We start from the raw sequence: 18,768 nt of genomic DNA, 5'->3' as shown, positions 1-18,768 counted from the left end.
AGCTCAGGTACAGCCAGTTCCATTCAGTTTTCCCTCTTCTAGCAGTGAGGCAGCTGTTAGGACACACTGGAGGGAGTCCAAGACCTGACTGCTATGGGTGTTGCTAGAGATAGCCCACTAAGCTCAGACACACATCAAAAGGTCCAAAGAGATCAATGTCTGATCTGATAGTAAAATGATATATATGAATGCTTCTCATCAGATAAGGTAGATCTAGGCCTAGAATTTCTGGGGAAGAAAAAAAAAACACGGGATAAATTTTGTGCTTGATGTTAAAATAGTGTAATATCTAGCAGATACAGACATTCAATAATAGGTTGTAATCTGGTCCTGCTACTATTGAACACATACATCATAATATGTATCTTTTTGTTGCATTGCAAATTTTCAGGGAGAAAAACAGAGAAGGTTTTCACAGCCTTGTACAGAAATGGTCAAATGATGGATTTCCTACAAAGTTCAGTCAAAAGCCCATTTCATTTGTAAAGATATTTCCTGTTATTTTCTCTAAAAGTACATTAGAAAATAGTAAGAGTTGGTTAGAACATTTCCTACAGCCTTTTAAATAAGAAGTGAAGTGTTCTTTTAATTCTTTTATATTTCCTGGCTGTTTACTTCACTGAAGCAGAGTGTAGTTTGTATGAATGATGACACATAACCCATTTTCTAAAAATAGTTTGGATTTTCCATGTAATTTCAGTGTCCCTGGGTAACTGATAGGAAGAAATGGTATAACAGCCTTTTATGTTTTTTCCCTTGCTACTGTGGTAGAAGCTGTTAGACCCATCAAACTGATAATGAGGAATATACCTTCCATCAGCCTATGACTGTGAGAAGAAAACCTTCCCAATTACTGTTCAAATTCACTGCCTTCCTTTGCCTTAACCTAATTTCCTTAGTACTCAGGTCTTTTTCTGGTGCACAGTGTATTTTTCTAGCACATTCCCAGCTAGGAGGGAGTGCTTGTGCCCCACCTTGTTTTCCTTTCTTCTTCAGTGTTTTCTGCACAATTTTCCTCTGATTGCAGCCAGTAATCAGCCAGCAGCATCCTGCTTTGGTCCATTCCTGTACTGCTTTCCTTGCTTACACCTGTTATGTTGCAAAAGGACTTCTAGAATAAAAAAGTGACATTATTCAGGCTTTTTTCAAGTTTTATTCAATAGCTGTTAGCAGTCACTAGGATAGTTTGGTATTTGAGCACTTATGACCCAAAAGTAAATGCTGTAGTTTGATAACCAATCACCAAAAACATAATGAAAATATTTAATTAAAATGCTTAGTTTCTCTAGAAAACCTACTTATTTTTAGTTAAAAATTATTATTTTCTGGTGAACATAATTTTTTCAGTGTTAACGAAACTGCTTGTATGCATTTCATCCTTTCTCTTCAGAGTGAGTAGACAGCAGCACAGACAGATCTGGATGAGATTCTTTAGATCTACCTTACTTTATGCAGTTTACTAGATCTAAGGTAGCCCTCCACAGCTCCCATCACTGTCTTTGGTGAAATAAGCATTTCTGGGACATGACTCATCTGGCTTATTTTAGAATGCACCTTTGGGATGACGTGAATCACACCTAAGTGGCTCTTTCTCTGAGATGATTATAAAAGACACTGATGGTGACCGGGTCAGTCAAATCCCATCTCTCCTGTCCACATTGTGCATCATGGGTGATTGATGTGATTGCAATTCATACTAACTCAGCATCTGAACTTGACATTTGATTGCTGGTGTCTGAAATCATAAAATCATAACACCATAGCGTCATCGGGGTTGGAAAAGGCCTCCAAGATCATCAAGTCCAACCTTTGACTGAACACCACTGCATCAACAAAACCACAGCACTAAATGCTATGTCCAGTTGTTTCTTGAACACCTCTAGGGGTGGTGAATCCAGCATGTCCCTGAACAGGCCATTCCAATGCTTGTCAACTCTTTCAGTACAGAAGTCCTTCCTGATGTCCAACCTGAACATTCCATGGTACATCTTGAGGCAATTTGCTCTCATCCTGTCACTGGTTGTCTGGGAGAAGAGGCCAATCCCCACCTGACTACAACCTCCTTTTGGGAAGTTGTAGAGAGGGATAAGGTCTCCTCTGAAACTCTTTCTCCAGGTTGAACAACCTCAGCTCCCTCAGCTGCTCCTCATATGCTTTAGACTCCAGACCTTCCACCAGCCCTGTTGCCCTTCTCTGGACACATTCCAGCACCTCAGTGTCTTTCTTGAAAGGAGGGACCCAGAACTGAACACAGGATTCGGGGTGCAGCCTCACCAGTGCCGAGAATAGCAGGACAATCATTGCCCTAATCCTGCTGCTCACACCATTTCTGGTAGAGCCCAGCATGCCCTTTGCCTTCCTGGCCACCTGGGCACATCTGACTCATTGTCTGTCAACCAGCACTGCCAGGTCCTTTTCCACTGGGCTGCTCCCCAGCCACTCTTCCCCCAGCCTGTAGCACTGCATGGGGCTGTTGTGACCCAGGTGTAAGACCTGGCACTGAACCTTATTAAATCTTGCATAATTGGCCTCAGTCCATTGATCCAGCCTGCCCAGGTCCTCCTGCACATCCAGCAGATCAACACTACCACCCAACTTGTTGTAGTCTGGGAACTTGCTGAGGATGCACAATCCTTCTCCAGATCATTGATAAAAATATTAAACCAGACTGAAATGAAAGAGCAGAAAATTTTTTGTCTACATAGATGAGACTATTATCTCTCTAATATGGGAAATTATATTTTTAAACATAATGGAATAAATTATATTGAACTAAAATATAAGTGAAAAAATTGGGTAGTTGTATATTTAAACGAAAATTATGAGCTCTTTTTGGTATCTTAGGTAGCTATACATTCTTCAGGAATCATAGAGAACTGCAAATAATGATTAGTTTGATGATGGAGTCACATTTTTATAGAATTTGTTAGAATTGTAAATGCAATGAATGCTTTCCCTTAAAAAGCATCAGAGAATCTCTGACATATACAGTGAAAAGAAAGGATATTTTTGAGGGTGCTTGATGGGGATGATAAGAAAAAGGACACTTCTTTCTTGCCCAAAGGTGAGGTTTGAACTCAGGAAAATATTCCTGGTAAAGTCTGATAGATAAAATTCTGAAATTATCTCGCATGGCTTTATTTTTCCTTTTCAGTGATATCTAATGGCTGTTTGAGCTTCAAGAAACCAAGCAGATGGAAAATGCCTATAGTTCACCTGCTGCCTTTAAGCACCTATAGATGTAAATTGTATTTTCTATAATACAGATATCCAGAAAGTTTTATCTGCCTCTGTTGAAAGAAAACATGCAATTGCCACTTCCGTGAAGGAAAATATATGTGTGCAATCATCCAGTCTTTTTTTGCTTTTTGAGGGAAACCATAAGTGGAGGGAGTCTTCCAAGTCTTGTTTGAATACCACTAGCTTGGAGACTGTTGTGACAGTCTTCTGCAAACACAAGGACCATATCACAGAGACCATTCACATTACAGAGAACATAAACTATTCCTCAAAATATTTGAAGAATCTTCTGGGACCAGAGCAGTATCAACTATAGAGGGTTTACTACAAAATCTCCTTTCCCTAGGCACTAAATTACTACTCAGTTTTCTCAAATAAATTCACCTCTTCACGTAGCGAGGTTATAGTGTCAAATTCATTTAGAAAGGGGTCTGTTCCAGTGAAAGTGCCTGTGGTTGTCCCACGTGGATAGAAGTTCCTGCTCTGGTGTTGCTGTCTTCAGTAATGAGAGTACAAAACACAAACACTTAATGGGATCCTAAACTCTCCCCCTCCAGACAAAATATGTGTCTACTGAAAGTAGCCCTGGTTGGAAGATTAAAAAAACCTAAACCTTATTCCCCCTGGACTATTAATACTGTCTTGTCTCCATTTAAGTTCTATTGCCTTCACTTCCTTCTCCATAATTAAATTTTCATTAATTTCTTCAAAGAGAAGACTACACTACAAACTAGAAGACTACTACTACTCCCTGGACTTTGATTTCTTTATCTTTCCACTACTCCCTTCTGTTCATAAATACAAACCTCTCATTTGTTTTTCTCCATTTTGCTTCTGTTATCTCCCAGTGTCATCAGAAGCCTTTCTTGTGCTCTGTTAGCTGAGAGAATTTCTCCATATTCCACACTTAATGGAATATGTGTACAGAAATATATAGAAATTCCATACAAGAATTTCTCCTTATTCCACACTTATTCCACCCACAACCCTCACCTACTATTCTTAACATCTTTCCAGGCCTTCCTTTTTTCCATCCTTAAGCTTGTTATTACTCTAAAATCCTTTCTTTATCCCATCTCCAGTCTCTCTATCCCTGACATATCTCTAAACTTCTCTCACCAGGGCCTTTGATAACGGCAGCAGCATCTCAGTTCCACAGTCATCTTATCTTTCCCAGGCTGTCAGGCCCATGCAGCATGTTTAGCCAGGCTTTTCTACCTTAATTCTTGCCCTTCCCCAGGGACTCTGTCCTCACTGGATCCTTTTCTACTCTCTAATCATGTTTTTTGGAGACAAGTCCTTTAACACTCTCTGGGTTTTCGGTAGCTCTTTATGACCCTATCAGAGTGCATTGTCCTTGAATAATTTCATCAGAAAACAAACTCAGCTTGGTCCCTAAGAAAACAGACAAACAGATTTTCTCTTGTACCAAATCCTGGTTTCTCTGGTACTCCCTTCTGAGTGTTCAGTGATACCAGGGATACACTTTACTTACCTGTGACTAAAGGCAAACTCATTCTCTCAGGGCCACTTGGCAGAGATGTGACCTGTTTGTTCAGTCTTTAGTTGGTGGGGAATGCTGCAGCAGTATGACAGTTCAAATAACAAATAACTGTAGAGTTGAACTGGATGGAAATAAATCAGTATTGAAATGAATGGTGCATTTCCTGTGAGAATACTTACATAAAGAATATTTATTTGCATTAAAAAAATCTGCATCTGAGTCTATTAACTAGTCCATCTAGTTAAGCCAATGTCTTTGATACTTCCAAAACCAATATGTTTTGATGATGTTGAATGAAAACATTTTATGTAAATATTGATCAACAGTATCAAACAACATGCATGCTAGGTTTTGAATACAATTTGGAAACAAAACCTTTGAAATTAATTTGCTTTCTTTTGGTTTTGCCAATCTGAAGAATTAGAAGGTCTCTAGATGTAAAATGGAGATACATCGTAGGGATATGGAGTCAAGGAGGTGCAACAAGGATCTGACTGTTCCTTTAGAATTACAGTGTTAATAAAGTGATAAATACTCTATTCCCATCTTAATTTTGACACTAAATTTGAAAGCAGTGTACCAATAAATAGTAATGGCTTGTAAAAGAAGTGTTTAGGTCCGACTAAATTTCCATCTATCTTTTCATTTCAAAATCGATAATGTGAAAACATTTGCACACATTCAAGTAATTGTGAGGGGATAAAATAGCCTATGAGCTTGCCGTGATCATATTGGATAAATTGTGGCTTCATCTCTGTCTATTGATTCTTCCTCCTTTCATTTACTTGATACTCCACAGAAACCTTCTCTTCTAGGCACCTGTGTTTTCTTAAGAAGTTACAATCAAGGCTGGCAAGTTTATGTCCGTTTTTACCCATGCATGAAAGTACTGGAGAAAGATATGCATTTTTCTATCTTACTCTTCTGTGAGGCTTTTTTATTCACTATGTAAGACAGCTTTTCTTTGATGTCTCATCTGTAGAAAAATAACACATTTATCTTCATTGCCACCTTTTGATTTACAATGCATGTTGAGAATAGTTGAGCAAAGCAGACTTCCAAGCTGATAGTTTTAAATCAATACAATACAATCCCTTAGATTCTAAAAGACCCTTTAGATAATAGATTCTAGCCACTAACCTAACTGGCTGCCAAGTCCACCACTGAACCATGTCCTCAGTGCCACATCCACCCTTCCTCTAAATATCTCCAGGAATGGTGACTCAACTACTGCCCTGGACAGTCTGTTTTGGTGCTTGATAACCCTTCCAGTGAAGACATTTTTACTAATATCCAATCTGAACTTCTCCTGGTACAATTGAGGTAGTTTTTTCTTGCTCTGTCACTTGTTACCTGAAATCAAAAATCATCTGGCTACAACCTCCTTTCAGGGAATTGTAGAGAGTGCTAAGATCTCATGCTGAGCCTCCTGTTCTCCACAGGCTAAACACCCCCAGCTCCCTCAGCCACTCCATATCAGACTTGCGCTCCAGAGCCTTCAACAGCTCCATTGCCCTTCTTTGGACTTGCTCTAGCACCTCAGTGTCTTTTTTGTAGTGAGGAGCTCAGAACTGAGCACAGAATTTGAGTTGTCTCACCAGTGCTGAGCACAGGGGGTCCATCTTCACTGCTCCTGCTGGCCACACTATTGCTGATCCAGGCCAGGATGCCATTGGCCTTCTTGGCCATGTGGGCACTCATTAGTTTGTGTTCAGCCAAGTTCTGTCAAGCAGAACCCTTAGGTCACTTTTTGCAGAGCAAATTTCCAACCACTCTTCCCCCTGCCTGAAGTGTTGCCTGGGGTTGTTGTAACCCAAGTCCAGGACCTGTCCCATTGATCCAGCCTGCCCAGATCCCTCTGCAGAGCCTTCCTACCCTACAGCAGATCAACATTCCCCCATAACTTGGTGTCTGCAAAATGGTTGAGAGTTCCCTTAATCCCCTCAGCCAGATACTTGATAAAGATTTGAAATACAACTGTATCTAACACCGAGCTCTGGGGAGCAGCACTTGTGACCAGCCACTGACTGGATGTATCTCCATTTATGCCTCCCTCCGGCCCCAGCTGTCCTGCCAGCTTTACCCAGGCAGGTAAAAGTACACCCATCCACACCACTGGAAGGCAATTTCTCCTAGAAAATATTGTGGGAAATAGCATCAAAGGCTTTACTAAAGTCCAGATAGGCAACATCTAAAGACTGACTTTCATCCACTAAGTGAGTCACCTTGTCATAGAATATCAGATTAGTCAAAGAGGACCCACCTTTCTTACTGGCTGGGTCTGATCAATCACCTGATCATCCTATTAAACTGTTTATTCAGTAGAAACATAATAAACCTACTTGGTAGCTGGTGCTTCATCTGATTATCAATGCACAGTGTAGTTTAATGTCTGTAGTGAATACAGTCTTTAGCCCAATAATGCCAAACATTTCGATTAATATTGACAAGAAAGGTAGGCAAATCTTGTAAATTTTAAATATCTGTGGCAAGATCTTTCACAACGTTAATGTTAAGCAATTGTAGACCATCTGAAGGTCTGAATGCTAGTATTACATTTAGGTAGAAATTAAAAATAAATCTGCTACAAATATAAATTTTGAGCATCATGTGTTTCTGAAGTTTCTATGCTTTTCAGAGAGTTGTGTTCCAATAATTTCTTTGGAGTGATTTAATGCAGTGCCCCAGTTTAAAGCTGCAGGGCACAGAAGAAACATATTTTCAGCATTTTGCTCTTGTCTTGAACCACCAGTTATCTCTCAAGGTCCTAAATGTAGAACAATTTTCTTGTGAAATTGGGCAAAATCATAGCAGAAACATCAGACCTCAGATGTGTGGGGTTTTTTTTTGTTTCACTTTGTTTTTTTTGATCTGGTAGTGATATTTTGAAGAGCTGGTCACCATAGCAACAAAATAGGTTTTACAGGCTGCAAACAGTTCAAGAGTCTGTTGAACTGACAAAATGGCACAGTACAGACAAAATAGAAAAATGAGTTGTGTGTCTTTTGGGACTACTGCAGGAAGGGATAAGCTCTTTCTGTTTGAGAAAATTTTGACCTTGAATATGATTTTTTTTTCCCCAATTGTGAGTATCAAGTGTGTCTAAACACTAAAAGAAATGCTTTTGCAAATGGCATTGTAGATGGTGAGTTCTAGCTTTGTAATGCTGTATGCTCTGTCATTGATATATTTGAATTGCCCAGAGAATGTGTCCAGACCAGGGGCTGGGGTGTGCAAGGGTCAGCACAAGGACAGGTTTCTGTCCCCCGTGGCAGTAGCACTGCAGGCAGGGTGCCCTGGGGGCTGACCCTGGGCTGTGCTTGTGAGCTCAGTACCTGATGGAGCATGTTGAGCATGGCAGAAGGTAGCTTGGGTACAGTCCCAGAGCCAGGAGAGGGGCACTGTGGCAACCTTGAGGTCCTCAGTGGCTGGTGTGGGGGATCAGGGACTCAGGACAGCCACTGACACAGCTCCTGAAAGGCTGAGTTAAGGACATCCAATGCCAGCCTTGGCTGGCTGTTACTGGAGGAGCTGGGTACATTTTTTTTTTTCCTACAATACATTCAACTGTGTTATGAATGTAGATGATCAATTAAAAACCTGCCTCCTTGAGTGAACATGATCCTGGGATTTTCTGGTCTATGAGCCTCTGTGATTGCTTTTTTTACTTGACTGTCAGTATTTTAGGGAAGGTCATAAGTCTAGCTATACTTTTTCCCAATTCTTTGTCCTGGCTTATATTATTTTTTTCTAATCTCCTAACTAAAATCCAGTACTTTCACCATATTTATCTTTTTCCTTCTGGGGCATTAACTCCTTTCTGAAGATTGTCCTGGAAGTACAGAGGAGGGTTCAGGTGTTAGTTTGCTGAGTGTACTTAGGTTCCAGAGAATTAGCTTGTGTAAATGTAGTGTTGCTTTAATAAAAATTTTTTGAGTTCAGTGCTTTCATGCCCATACTGAAACTTTCTTTTATTCTATATGTCAGGTTTAAGATTGCATCCACTTGTAGTGTGCAGAAACCTAAAGGGAGGTAGAGGTACAGGGAAATTTTTATCATACCTTTATCATCAACCAATCTTTTATTAATCCTTAAATGAGATTTTCTCAAGTCCACTCTTCCTCTGTACTCAATTGTACTTGGAAACATTCATGGAGAAGCAAGTTTAGATTGAGTTCTGAAATATTCTTTAGGGGAAGAGCCTGTCTCACCCAATTCTTGTTCACATGTAATAAGTAGACAAGACCTGGTCTGGTAAAGAGGTGACAGTCTGGGTTACCAGAAGGTATTCTGGGCTCAGCTCACCTTCAGCCTGTCAGGGATGCAGTAGATCCAAGTTCAAGTTGAACAGTACCCAGTAGCCTGGAAAGTGGCCAGGTAATGTGACTGGCATGCTTACATATATTCCTGTTGTTTTCATTTCATGGCAGATGGAGCTGGGATTTTCCAATTTCCGGTAAGGGGGAAGTGTCTGAGGCAAGAAGAAAAAGCCTAGTGAATTCCAGCATTTTGGAACAAAGATAAGCCCTGCAGTAAAATAGCCAAACCAGAAGTATCCAGGCAAAGAATTGGCCACTTATTATCACATTTCTGTCACTTATTTTCTTGAAAGCAAGAAGGAAATACAGGAGAAAAGAAGAGTTTGTTTGATGGATGTCATTCAAACATCACTAAGAAATTCTGACCTAAGATGGTAAATTAGAGAATTACTTAAAGTTAGGAATATACAGAGTCTTAATCCAACTATTTCCTCTTGAGTTCTTAGATTCAGCTGTTATTTAAGTAGGAGATTGAAACAATCTGGTTTTGGTTTTTTTGGTGTGTACAGCTTTGTATTTGGAGTCAGTCAAATATCAGAAAATTGTTTACAGGTGACTCAGTCAGTAAATTATGGAACAAAAGCATTTTAAGCATACATATATTAGAGAAATTGTTAAAAATACCCTTCTTTTTGTCCAGCCCCATCATATGCTTATGTGTGTCCATAGAGATATATCTATACACACATCCACACACACACACACACCCACTCACCCACCCCTTCAGGTAGCTTTGCTTGAATTCATCATCAAGTTCCTCCAGCCAAGGAGGCTCTACTCTGTGTCTGTAAAGCCTCCAAAGTTCAGTGCTCAGGGGCTTTCCTTTCCCCCCTGCATCCCAAGGCCTGTACTTCCCCAGTGGTGCATCTCCATTCCAATCTCCAGACAAGAGTGTACTTAGAGGCTTGCAAAAGCTTGAAAAAATTTGAGCTGGGGCACAAACTTGAGACCCATGTCGTCAACATGACATGGTAGCAAATGCACTCTATGCAAATAAATTCCCGTTGCACCACAATTTGTTTGTGCTTTTCTACTCCTTTATCTTCAGCTCTGTCTGCAATAACTTTACAGCAGCCTTACCTCAAGCAGCCTGCTCCTTGCAGAGAGCTGTGGTGTCCTGATAGATCAACTACCTGTCACTGATTTATAATCAGTTCTCGAGGTCACAACAAATTCCTGCAAGCGTACAGAGAGTGTGAGAGGGCATAAACAGGAGGTGGGTTGTACCAGTCACCAACAGGGCAGTGATTCTCTCTGGTCTGTGTCAGCAGGTGAATCATTCATTGCTACCTGGAGAAACATCTGCAAAACTGTGGAGCAAACCGAGGGTATAACAAAGTGAATGAAGGCAGCAGTATCAGATGGACAAAAGTATTTCTCAGAATGTTGGATTTTTTAAATATAAATATATATATAAATGGATGTATATAGTTATCTTGTATTTATTATGTTGCAAACATTTTGCTTCCAACAAAAACTTACTCCTCTGTCAGTACCAACTAGCAGTGTAAATCACCTCACTTAACTTTGAACCCATAACAGATATGAAGTTTAAGCTGGCTGAAGATCAGGCTTGGCTGCTATGGACACACTAAGTGCACCTGCAGAGGAAGCTTAATTTTGCCTTTTTTGGATACCTGTCTTGAAAAAGGATGGATTGCTATTGAATCACCTCTTTTCTCAATATATAGAGAATCTAAGCTTTGGCTTAAGGCGATATGACTAAGTTTTAGAGGGCTGATTATAGAGAAGAGGAACCCTGTCTTAACAATCCATGTAAAGTCTCCTATGCATCGCTGTTCTTAAATATAGATTGCAGCTGACAAGGGCAGAGCATAACTGTTCTGTGTCTTTTAAAAAGGATGTGGTTATTTTATTCATTTTGAGAATCAAAAAGGCTTCCTGTTCTAGAGGTGATGGTCCATTGTGATCCTTGTAAGAAAAGCACTCAGACTCCATAAGGAATCTTTTAAAATACTATTTATTAGCACTAACCCTGGAGGATAAAGTAGTATTGATAATATCACATCCCTTTAGATGTCAAAGACCACAAATTTGTGCAGTTGAAGGGGCCTCAGATCCACAAAGTGCAGACCTTGCCTGTGGAAGAGGTTGGTCCATTTTGATCATTTGAGCTATTATAGAATTTTCCTACAAGAAAATGCCCTATTGATAATTTCTACTGTCAAATTTAGGGTTTTTTTTGCTATACTTTTAGAGAAAGGTGGGGTTAGGCTGATGGCCTAATCCCTGATACCAAGTGGGAGCTGCCTTCAGGCTCCTCTGTAGCAAACTGGCTGAGTTTATCCTTCATCCAAAACCTTTGTGCAGCACAACACTGCCTGAAGGCCAGGCTGGGCTTGCAGAACAGCACTGCACTGCACAGCACGGGCCTGACTGCTCAGGGAAATTGCTGTAACTGGGGATTGCTGTCTCCCCAGTGTACAATGGCCTTCAGTCAGGCCACTGTAACACCTGCAGAGCTCATGCAAGCAGTAACTGTATTTTTTAAATTTGTGGAAGCTTTGTAAAGCTTGCTAGCCATGCATGTATGTTATTCCAGGAAATTTCTGCTAAATATCCTTGTTCCCCTACTGTACAGCTTGGGCTTTTTTACTCAACAGCTGCTCTTCCACAACAAACTGGTGTGCACTAAACTATGGAAGCCTCAGCAAAGCCCTATGGATGCTAACTATGGAAGCAGGGAGCACAGTGCCTGTGGAATAGAAGGCTTCATAACTTTCTCATTCTTGCCTGAGAAAGTTGCCATGGGAAATCATAAGGAGGAATTAAAACAATCCTCAGAGATAGAAGACAGCCTTGCAGGTGCTGTTTGTCAGTTTCTTGTTTTCTTGCAAGGTCAAGGGGTGGTGAACCCCACTGACCAATGATGGTGATGTGTTAGTTCACTAACCAATAAGAGTTTTCTTTTCTGTACTTTTCAAGTATCAGTCTATAAAAAAGACCTGAGGTAATAAACCGAAAGAAATTCTCCAGTTCAACTCCACAAGAGAGTCTGTGTCGTTCTTCTCACTGTTCCCAATAGAGCAACAAAGCCCCACACAAAATGCCTTTGTGAAAGAAACTTAAAACATTGCAATATCAAACTGCCAGCTGGGACAGATGCACAGAGCAGTGACCCAGGCTGATTGTTTCAGCCCAGCATAGGAAAGGTGCCGTCTAACATAACCTTTATGTCACACTTGCTGTTAGGAAATTTTGCACTGAGACCTGTTTTTCTGTGAGTTCCAGGGTGACTTTTTGAGTCAAACTGACATCTCTTCCTGGAAGGAAGGTTCCATTAAGATGCTTTTGTATCTCAGTCTCTCCCAAGTACAGATGTGCCCCCTTAGAGGTTGTGAGTGAATGGCTTTAGGACTTTTGAAGTGTTACTTTTTCAGGTACCTAGTTCAATGAGTAAATAGATTTTCTCCCAGTGAAAGATCAGATATCCTTAATATACATGGTAGTATTTTTACTGTGGAGACAATCATCATGGCAGATGCTGAACAAAAATACAGATATTCCCTGCTCTGAAGCATAGCAAAGCCCTGGGCATCACCTGCCCTTACACCTTGTTTATGGCTTCTCATCCAGCAGGTGTTTTTTCCTGTCCTTGTCTGCAGATCATTTATTGTGCCTTAGTAATAAATTTTTCCTTGAAATCTTATGCTAAGGTGTGTGTATTTGGTCTCTTATTTTTCTCTTATAAACAGAAAGGGAGAATAGTTTTAGGGTTGTTCAAAGACAACTTGACAATGACTATATAGGGAAACATTAGAGAGAATGCCAAATTTTTTGTTTCAGGTAAGATGGTTTTTTCCTCTTTACTTTCAGCCATCCCAATCTTCAGCTAATAAAGCTCATCTGCCCAAAGTCACCTATTAGTTTATAATTTTATTGATTGGCAGAATCTCAACCATACTCAACCCTCTCTATGCTCTAACCCTGCAATCAGCCACTTCCCTCTGCTATTCTCTCTGCAGTTATCAAATTACACTTTTTTATATGTACTTTCCATTTTTCCTAGCCTTGGTGTCCAGAAAGTGCAACCTTCTCTTCATACTTGGCTGATGACTTTCTTGCTACACTGATTCTATCTGATCTGGCAGTCATGGCAATCTTTTGTTGTTTAAGGGAGTTTCATAACTTTCAAAAGGCTGCTTTTAAAGTGTTTCCAGTCCCTTGAGCTTTCTTTTAAAAATCAAGGCCCTTCAGTTTTGTATCTGGCTCTTTACTATATGAGTTGCCTTCAAAGGTCTTCTTTTTTTCTATTCATTTTGATTAAGAAATAATAATTTTCAGCTTTAAATTGAGTATAAGTCCATAGTGATGAAGGAAATTCTTTTCCCCCCTTAAAGCATGTATCTAAACCATTTACGTTATCATTCATTCTGTTGTGAAGGACAGGACAGAAGTCCCTAGTTTGGCTTTGGTGTAGGTTGAGCCTAACTTTAAAATATTGATTCAGTGTAAGAAGGGTTGATTCAGCCTTGATCTGGTCACTACAGACCATTAGTCAGAGTCCTGGACTTTTATTACTCTCAGCTGTAGGCTTGGTCTGGATGAACACCGGGTGCTGCTCCCAGAAACCTGCTAAATGCAAACTTGGTCTGGGAAAAGGGGGCACTTAAATAATTTAATAGCTAACAGATGGATTTCCTTAAATACAGAAGTCATTGTGATTCTATGGACAATGTTTTTTAGAATTAGGGAAGGGTCTGTAAAAAAGAAAAACTATAAGTTTCTTTGGCTACAGGATGCTGAAAGAAATTTGGCAATTATAGGTTATGGGTAAGTAATACTAAATTGGAGGCATTTTCTTCTTGAACTTGAAGTTTCCAAAACTTCAGTCAGCTGTGACTGAAGATTTTGGACAGAAAGATTATAGTAATTACAAATGACATACTTGTTTATCCTTTTAATATAGGCAGAAAGAGGTTGTTAAGTCATTGGAATAATTCAGATAGAATGAAGAAAAATGTTTTATATAATCAAGAATGAATTTGCTGCTTGAAGGACTAGCATTTATTATGGAAAATTTTTTGTACTTATGTACCATGCAAATTTACAAGGGTACTTACAAATACATGCACTCAAATACTTTGCATAACAGTAATGGCTGCAGACTAATGAAAATATACTTAGGTCAGACATTAAAACCTACCAAAACACTCTTAAAGTAAATCTCAATAAAAATAAACCCCACTATTATCACCTAGGATGCTAGGTGCTAGGATTTAATAAAATAAGAACAGATTTGTGTAATAGTACTTTTATTTTGGATAAAAAATTTCTGACAAGAGACTATTTGACTGACCCTGTGGTAAGAGAAGAAATGTGCTATCAAAAGCAGCTTCCCCCTGCCAGACCTGGTACACTGAAGTCCAAATATGCGTTGCTAAGTTTAGGGGTGGCAACTTCTGGCAGAGCTTTTTAGGTTTTGAATCTTTTCATTAATGACACACATTGCCTACATAATTTTTGAAATATTTGCATAGTGAGCAAACTCAGTTACATAAACATTTTGGGTCTTGATTTTACCTTACAAAGAATTTGCTAGTAAAATGCTAGAGTTGGTTAAAATGGCCACTTTTTGCAGTACTTATCTCTATGTACATTTTTAGATACCCACAGACTTCTGGACATGGTTATTATGGATATTTAGGAAAAGACAGCTACTGTATCTCCCTAGCTAGTTCACATTGCATTGTATACCTGAGTGTCTTAAATATCTTAAATATTGCCATCTCTGATAGTTAATACTCTCTTTTTATCCAGAGTATCTTTTTGTTACTGCAACTCCATGGTTTTCATATTGCTGTACCTCAGTCTATGTAAATCTGATTTCTGGATTGGGTCCTTCCTTTGTCTTGGTTTGATTTCACACATCTGGAACTTCCTGTAGTGAAATATATAGTTTTTTTTTTCCTTGGAGAATAATAAATGACTTTAACTCAGCATGGTGAAGGAGTAGAAATTTCTTCTCCTTCCTCCCACTTACTGCTGTGGCTTATTTGGCACCTCAGAACTCAGAGATCTTATTTCAACTGTTTCAAATTTTTTTCTACAATCCATGTCATTAATTTGTGTTATTGCTTTTTTGCCTTTCTATTTATTATGAGGGTCTGGCCTCAGTATGAACTTTGAGAAATTTCCATCCAGGAGCATTAAAGAGATTTAAATCCCTTAATGTTCAATGCTTTAAAAACTATTTTATGATATGCCAATTAAAGGTGACATGCTGCAATCCCTCAGTTGTGAGTGGTTGCCTAAAGTAACAGGATCCCATGGAGTACATTACAGATATGGCTCAAGAGAAAATTGACAGTGTGTCATATTTCTCCTCTTGCCTTTTCCTCATTCCCTGAAAAATGCAACTTTAAAAAGATAAGGAATTCAGTACAGATTGTTGCTGGGTTGAAAGATGCTGTTTTTGTTGTGGGGGAGAAAATTATAAGTGCTTTAGGCAAAAAGCAGTGGTCATCCAAAGTGGATAATTCCTGATGCAGGTAATGTAACTCCTGGGATGGGGGGCTCTTCCTTCATAAATATTTTCCACAGAAAGGTATAGAAAGCTATGAATTCAAGCATTACTGCTAGAGATGATCAGTCCTAATGGTCAGGTGTACTTTCTGATCTGTCTTTATGGTCTACTTCAACTGTTTGCAGCTATGGCCACTCCACGGTCATTCTGGGAGGGTGGATGGCAACTGCCACATTTGGGGGACAAGAGGAAATATAATCACTTTGGCACACTTGCTACCACGTTCTCTACATTGTTGAGACTCGTTTAGTGTTTCTCCTGTACCACCCAACCCACTGCTCTGATTAAATAGAAGGAAATTATGAAGGAAAATGTATTCTGGGCAAACCTGAAGCCAAATCTACCTTTAGTGGAACGAGATGCAATTTCTCACAAGTTAGGAGAGCTGTACCCTCATATATTATAGATATATTTGATGAGTTCGCATTCTCCTTCTGTTTAATCAAATGGATGTATTAAAAAAGGCTTTACACCTAGAGAAGGGGAGAAGACAGAACTGGTTGCTTTTAGTGCTTGTGTGGGAAGTGCTATCCCCTCTAAAAGTACCACTCAGACATGGCCCTTCTTGGCTTCTCTGTGACCAACAAAAGTGGCAAAAACCAAATGCCACTGCAGATCTGCATATTCTCTATCTATTCACTCATAGCCTTTGCCCAGTTAAACTACTGAAATTTTCTCTCAGACCACCTATATACATGGTGGGGCTGAGCAGCTGACAAAGTTAACAGATTGAAGGAGACACAAATGACTCTTCCTGTTTCTAAAATTTTTATATGCTGTCTGTTAACTATAAAAATTTAAAATTTAGTGCAGTTATAAATTCCAGCTCTGTTTAATCAGAACCCAGGAATAGTATAGCTATTGCAAAAGGGCCTTGGCTGAGCCCTAAACAAGCAGCTCTTTCAGAGATGCTCTTAGTAGGCACAGCATGTGCCTGGCTTTTGATTTTTTTTTTTTCACTTAAGGACATATAATGTATTCATTTTATGTATCTCAGATCTTTGCCTTGCCTCATGCTGGAAGGCTCTTTAAGAAAAGAATTTAAAGCCCCTTCTGTATGGGATGAACCAACACAACTCACTGTGAACTGCAGAATGCCTGTGTATCTTTGGTTCATCTTGTATCACTGGATAGCACAGGGCTTTGTTCTCTTCAAAACCAGAATGCCTTTTCAGAAAACACTTCATTGACAGGAAAAGTTCACAGTTTCTGAAATTTAAAGAGGCCAAAAATGTACCATTTTCTGTGCTGTTGACATCTCTACTGCTGTCTGGGGGAAGAGTTGATAATCAGTATTTATATGTTGCATCTTATCTGTAGCTTCAGTGGAACGTCTTGCAAAGCAAAAGTCAAAATCTTGAAATTGAGAGTTGGTGAAAACAAGACATTCACTCACAGATTGAGATAAAAGTGACAGATGTGAATAGGAAGAAAGTCCTTATCACATCTAGCCTTTTTTCTCAAGCCAGAGACCCTCTGTCAGACTGTTATCTCATAGCATCACACATTTGAAAGAGAGATTATATTTAGTTACTACTCACATGGGAGACTTCAGGGGTGAAATCTCATGCTGGTGCAAAAGCAGAGTAACAGGTGTCACCCTTCCCAAACCAGCTGAGATCTGAGAAGAGTTCAAAGAAACTGGGGTAATTTCATTTTCAGCTCAATAAGAACCCAAGCTCTCAGGGCAGAGGTGTGCATGGAAACAGTCTTTAGTAAAACCTGTTTAAGACATGATCCTTTCTGTTTCTAATTTCTGCAGCACTTTGTGACCTTCCCCAGGTCAGTGCAATCATTAGTTGGGCCTGTATAAATTACACTAAGCACAGGTGGGAATGAGAGGGTAAGGCAGCAGCAGCTTAAAGAGATTTTTGCAAACAGAGCTATTTAGCCCTCAGGGACTTGACACCAGAATTTATCAATCACAATTTGCAAGAAGCAGAAGGATCTAATTGGGATAGCATTATTTTCAGTTTCCCTTTTCCACCAAGAAGGCTAGAAGAATTTGGTAATAGAGCTAATAGTGGGCTCTGTAGTGTCATGGGGAGGTGGCATTAACAAAATAGTATTTTTATAAAATTTATTTCCTGTTCTTATGAATGCATTTTAAAAAATTACACTGAAGACTAAACTGATTTGCTGGACCAATGACATTCTATCTATAAATATTTAATTAATCTCCTGACTTTAGGTGTCCCTACATAGATGTAGGAGAGATCTAGGAGTCTTGACTTGTTTCTTTGTACAAAGGGATCTGATGCCAATTGAGGCCCTCAGTTACCTCCCCTTATCTCCTACTCTAGGGCCAAATGGGTCTGGGGTTCTTCTCCTGCCCAGCAGCCCTTTACAAATATCTTTGATGTACATCACACTTCTGCACAATTTTAAGTCAAAGCTGTTGGATATGTGGAATCAAACACATGTCCAGTGTACAGGAATGGGTTCCATGTGTCTTTGTATCTTTGGAGCAGGGAAATAAAATTCAGCTCCAAAAAAGCCATAAAAATTGAAAAGAAGTGATCTCACTGCTGCACTACCCCAGGCAGATCCAGTTGTGTGGTTGCTTCATACTCACCAGCAAGAAAATGTCAGCAAGAAGCTGTGAAATCTTCTGATCAGGGACTTTTCCTGTAAAGGATTTAAATCTGGCTTCAATTCTTAATCTGAAAATTCTTTCAGTAATTTACTCACTAATTGCTTGCAGTAAAAATAAACACAGAGGCAGGCAACTGACGTGGTATAAAATGTGGCGTGTGTTATTTAAGTACCCATGTTTCTAACTGGCTGGTCTGGTAGATTCTGAATTTGTTGATATAAAGTCGAAGAGAAAAGAAAAATAAAAGCCCCAAACAACAGGAACAAGAATGGGTGAGTGGAGTGTTTGTGTGGTTTTACACTCCCATCCTGCCATTCTCAAAACTCAGTGCTTGACACACCCAACAGAAAAGTAAGTGATTAGGATGTAAACACTCTAGTGACAAGGAGGGAGCTCAACCAAATCACTGTGCTCTGGGAAATCACTCCTTCAGTAGAGATGCAATAAGAAATCATGGACATAGCCTTCAGGGGCAATATTTCAAACATTTAGGTATTGCCATGGTTTCTGTTCTAAGCTGAGATCAGAGAAGATCATCTTTTTTTGTAAAATATAAGTGATA

General features: G+C 39.5%; 1 long non-coding RNA gene across 1 annotated transcript; it reads right to left on the bottom strand.

Moving 5' to 3' along the window:
* Window positions 1-8,686: 8,686 nt before the first annotated feature.
* On the bottom strand, window positions 8,687-17,447 carry LOC111922932 (uncharacterized). Its single transcript, XR_015285378.1, has 4 exons — window positions 17,152-17,447; window positions 16,692-16,819; window positions 10,144-10,239; window positions 8,687-9,215 (listed from the first exon to the last, which is right to left on the bottom strand). It is a non-coding gene; the product is annotated as an uncharacterized LOC111922932 (long non-coding RNA).
* Window positions 17,448-18,768: the final 1,321 nt, after the last annotated feature.

This window comes from Cyanistes caeruleus, chromosome 3 (assembly GCF_971803275.1).
Source record: "Cyanistes caeruleus chromosome 3, bCyaCae1.hap1.1, whole genome shotgun sequence".
In the NCBI taxonomy this organism is placed as follows: domain Eukaryota; kingdom Metazoa; phylum Chordata; class Aves; order Passeriformes; family Paridae; genus Cyanistes; species Cyanistes caeruleus.
This window is presented reverse-complemented; position numbering and strand designations above follow the sequence as displayed.